Source organism: Gymnodraco acuticeps, unplaced genomic scaffold (genome assembly GCF_902827175.1).
Source record: "Gymnodraco acuticeps unplaced genomic scaffold, fGymAcu1.1, whole genome shotgun sequence".
Classification (NCBI taxonomy): domain Eukaryota; kingdom Metazoa; phylum Chordata; class Actinopteri; order Perciformes; family Bathydraconidae; genus Gymnodraco; species Gymnodraco acuticeps.
This window is the reverse complement of record NW_022990708.1, coordinates 1-5,583: the sequence shown is the minus strand read 5'-3', so window position 1 is coordinate 5,583 and position 5,583 is coordinate 1.

Sequence of the window (5,583 nt, the reverse complement as noted above, 5' to 3'; positions counted from 1 at the left end):
CCTGACAGAAAAAAGTATACAGCTTACAAAGTGATTCAATTGAAGCAGGTTAAAGTGTTGTGTAACTGTTAGGAAAAAGAGAATAGAGCTCTACATTTAATGTTATGTTCATGCACACAAATAATATTTTTTAACAATAGCAACTTCTCTTCCCAGGGACATACCTACTACTCTGAATAATCCACATACTAAACCGGAAAATTATGAAAGAGTTGGAAAATAGTTTTTTTTGTTAATAGATGTTGCTTGTGGTGTCTTTATTTTATTCTGTATCACAAACAAACCTTCATTCCCCTCAATTATATTGGAGTGGTAACAGAAACGTCCCACCTGCATGCAACATAGAATTGTCCCAGTTTACCTGTGAGGAGGAGCAGAAAGAGGAAACCTGCACACATCCTGACCCTGATCCTGGAGAGGTCAGCAAAGTAAATGAGCATGTCCTTTCTGTGTTTTTGTAGTCATAGAGATATTATTTCTACTAAAGGAGGGACGGGCAATTGATTGACCACATTTTCTTTTTTTTAACTGATTAGTCTAATGATAGAAACTTGCTAATGCAGCAAGGCTTCCAGGAACTGGCAACCATTTCAACACTCCAAATCAATTTGGATGTCATCAAATTTAAAATAAACAACACATAATCTCCGATGTGACTGATTACTGTGTCAAGCTTTTCCAACCCCCTCGAGGCACAGTTATGTCTTTATTCTTTGTAGACTTTACAGTCAATGCTTTTGATTCAGTTGCGAGTTGGACCTGAATAGTTTGAGAATACTATTTATTTATTATGGCCATCACAATATATCTGAATTTATGTATTGATTAAATGATGGATGATCCAATCCTATTGATACAAAGTGAATACATCCTTTCATATAATCTAAAGCGGTGTAATGTTTAATACCAAACCACATGATCCAAAGACAAAGGGAGCGGCATTACATATCAACAACTCGTTCCATATTTAAATTAATTTGTTATAAAACATCGGCTGAAACCTGTCAAAAAGACATTGCAATACATTTCCAAGTGGCGCCATCCCCTTTACATTATAAATCTAATCATAATATTAATAACTACGCCAAGTATAAGTGCAGTTGGATTCTTAACACCACAGTTGTCTTTCCTAAGTCCTGTTGAAGTCTTACATCATCTCTCTTTAACCCTTTGACATTTTCATTGAAGACATAAGACCTGATTTGACCACTACCAACCCTAGCCGCGGGAAGTAGGGGTGCTGGTGGAGGTGTTGCAGCACCCCCTGTTGGCGAATGGTGTACATTTGAAAAACTGAGCGACCACCTCAATAAAAATGATTAAACTACATTACATTACATTTCATTTAGCTGACGCTTTTATCCAAAGCGACTTACAATGACCAATTACAGGGACATTCTCCCTGGAGTAACTAAGGGCTAAGTGCCTTACTCAAGGGCACACTAGTGGTGGTGTTCCAGGCGGGATTTGAACTCACAACCTTCCGATCTTCAGCCCACCTCACTATCCATTTAGACCACCACTACCCCACTACATAAAATAGATATGATTTTACTTACGCATACAATGAGTACATGTTGACAAGAGTTTTTCGAGGATGTGGATTTGATCTCTGCTGAGCTGAACAGAAGATTTGATCATGATGGCATGAAGCTAGCAGCTCCCAGAGAGAACGTGCTCATTGAGGCAGCTAACAGTAGGGGCCAATAACAAACCCTGGAGCTAGAGTCTCTTCATCTTCCACAGCTAAACTCTGATGTTGACCATTACCGACTGGACCTCCAGCTTAAGATGCTTGGAGATGCCATTGGTGATTCTCCCTGTCACATGACATAGCCACAAATGTGGCTAAACTCCATCCACAAGCAAGAGGGATTTTCCAAGACGTTGAAAAACTGATACAACTTTGCCTTTGTCTGCCAATCTCGGTTGCTTCATCAGAACGGTCTTTCTCCACCCTACGCCGTCTGAAAACATGGTTACGGAGTAATATGACACGGGTCTTCATTAGTGCCACCCCAGAGAGGAAGGCTACATTTGGAGTTTTGTGAAGCCCCAACACAAGGTAAGATGATGTGTTCCTTTAATGCTGCCGCTGTGCAGTGTTTTGCATTGTCAATCAGTTAAAGTTGAATTAATCCATCCATCCATCTTCTCCCGCTTATCCGTGGTCGGGTCGCGGAGGTAGCAGTTCCAGCAGAGAGCCCCAAACTTTCCTTTCCCTGGCCACATCAACCAGCTCTGACTGGGGGATCCCAAGGCGCTCCCAGGCCAGCGAAGAGATATAATCCCTCCACCTGGTCCTAGGTCTACCCCTTGGTCTCTTCCCAGCTGGACGTGCCTGGAACACCTCCCTAGGGAGGCGCCAGGTGGCATCCTTACTAGGTGCCCGAACCACCTCAACTGGCTCCTTTCGACGCAAAGGAGGAGCGGTTCAACTCCGAGTCCCTCCCGGATGACTGAACTTCTCACCTTATCCCTAAGGGAGACACCAGCCACCCTGCGGAGAAAACCCATCTCGGCCGCTTGTATCCGCAATCTCGTTCTTTCGGTCATGATCCATCCTTCATGACCATAGGTGAGGGTAGGAACGAAAATGGCCCGGTAGACAGAGAGCTTTGCCTTCTGGCTCAGCTCCCTTTTCGTCACAACGGTGCGGTAAAGCGACTGCAGTACCGCTCCCGCTGCTCCGATTCTCCGACCCATCTCACGCTCCATTGTTCCCTCACTCGAGAACAAGACCCCGAGATACTTGAACTCCTTCACTTGGGGTAAGGACTCATTCCCTACTTGGAACTACCACTACTTGTTAAAGAAAATATATCTAAGTTATTGATATGTGTTGAATTGTTAAAGAAAAGATATCTAAGTTATTGATATGTGTTGATATTGTTAAAAGGGAAAAAGGGAGATGTCATAGTATTGTTAACTGACTACAAGGGGAGTTGTCATATATGTTACGGCATGTTTACGACAGTTACAGTAAGTGGGAGTGGCGCGAGACAGAGGCTTGTTTGGGGATGGATGAACCACCGGAGGGAGCAATAAAAGCGTCCTGTTAAATAACCAACTGTTCCGTTGTCTGTTAATATCCAAGATATTACAGTATCTACCATAGTATTTACATGGAGATAAGCAGGGGTGCACATAACTTTTTTGCCCTGGTTCTCAAAGGAGCACCTGGAGATGTTGCTTGGTGCTCATCCTTAAAATGAAATAAACCGTAACTTTTGAGGGGGGTCTTGACTTTATTTGCCAGACACACGGCACTAAACACACATGCAGAGGTGAACACAGAACACACATGCAGAGGTAAACACAAGACAACATTAGCACGACCAGTAATCCTACAAGCTGTCATCACTACCCTTCTGACTGTTCTCCTCACTGTCTTCCTCTCTGTCAGACATGGTAGCTGATGATGTAGGCCTACTACTTTCTCTCTGGTTGAGTCTGTGATTAGCTACTGGTTTTGGGTTGAAGTCTCTGTTGTCATCTTAGACAAGTGGATGTAATCAAATAAGTATGTGAACATAACCAATAACCTACCATAGTCAATAACAAATTAATGTAACTTATTTTATTTGTGTTGTTCATTCATATCTTATTTTACCTTAACATTTATTTATTTATGCATTTTTGTTTTATCTTTCCAGTTTTAAAGGATTTTTTTGGTTTACTGTCTTATAGTATACATTGGAATGATTTCAAACCTGTTTATCCCAATAATTATAAAGGAGTGCCTTGGAAATATGTGTTTACATACATTGTGATCAAAACGTTTGAGACCCACTGAGATAGTCTGACTGGAGAGGACTCTCCCTCCACATCAGGGTCGGCTCTAGAACAACTTGAATGGGGGGGGCAATCATTTACCAAGGGGGGGCACACACTGCCGTCAACAACCAACACACAAACACCAACGCAACTTCAATTTAAAAAAACATGCTGTAAAGTCTATTGTCTTTCACACACATTGCAGGGTGTAGTGCTATTTTCTAGCGCACCTATGACTTGTGCATACATGCACGGTTGTGGCACGACCACCAGAACAGAAACATATAAGGACAGAGGGTGTCGTTTTCTCATACTGATATTCTGCACAAACTGCTGTTGTATTTGCTGTAAAGTGTCTTTACTGTAGGTTATTTTTGTATTATACTGTATATACAGCACTTTGGCTCGACCAAAAATCGTTGAAAAATGTGCTATATAAATAAAACTTGATTTGATTTGATATGGACATAGGCCATCATATAAAAAGTGTGCAAATGTATTTAGTATCCTATCCATGTGAACATGTTTTAGGTGGGGGTGGACCTAACCTCCTCTAGGAGGGTCTGGGGGCATGCTCCCCCGGGAAGATTATTTTTAAAATATTGAAGTTAAAAGCATCAATCTGGTGCACTTTGAGAGCAAAATGAAGAGATCTATGGATACATCTCTCAACACCCATATGAAACAGAACTGTACACAGATTTACTTTTTCTTTATGGATATTTCACTAATCATTCCCCTTTTAAACTGTATTCTTGTGTTACTGTCCTATAGTATTTCATACCCGTTTTTCATTTATTCTCTCTTTAATAACTATAATGATCATATAAAGGTATTCCTCAAAAATACTTACATAAATGGTGACCAAACCGTTTGAGACCCACTGAGATAACTTACACTAAAGTGAACTATCTAAACACTGAGAGAGTCCTTACCTCACTGAGCTGACGTTATAAGATCCTCTCAGTCTCACAGGAGAGGACTCTCCTCCACCTTGGTGTAGAAACAGCCCTTTATATCCGTTAGCATAGCTAGCTAACCAGATGCTAACCACAACATTCCACGTTACCGCTCGCGCACTCACAAAATGCGCTCGTGCCACACACACACAGAGCTTGAATGAAACACAGAGACCCATGTACTTGTACTGTACTGTATATCATATTATTTTTGATGGCTTTACTGTATAATCAGTGTAACAGATGAACAGATCGCCACTGGGCTTTCATCTAAACACTCAGCCACGTAATGATAACAAAAAAAAGGTCGGGGATCATTGGTCAAGCAACACACCAATCAGAGAGCAGCAGTGAGCACACCTCAGGCTGTGTTTTATATTTGTATTATTATTTCTGATGTATTTCACACAAAAAACCTTTAGTGGAAACGTTTTCACTTAGCCTATATGATAAAAAAAAAGAAAACATCGGCAAAGTGACAAGGCTTGCCCACCCTGCGTTGGGGGGGCACAGTGACTCATTTGGGGGGGCATGGCCCGCGAATGACCCCCCATGACGCCGACCCTGCTCCACATTATTGTAGAAACATCTTCTTCTGTTATCCGTTAGAGCAGCTAGCACCAGATGCTAATAACAACAGCGCCGGAACCGGTGCACCATCCCTCTCTCCCACGCTCACTCGCAATTTGGCTGTGAGCTGCGGGTGCCAGATAAGCCAACATCCCCCATTTTCATCACTTACAGCGGCCATCGTACAGGGCAAATAAAACGTGTAACCGGGGTGAAAAGGGTGTTACATTTACTTAATTATGAATATTGTTACATCAAGGCCGAACATTAGGATGAG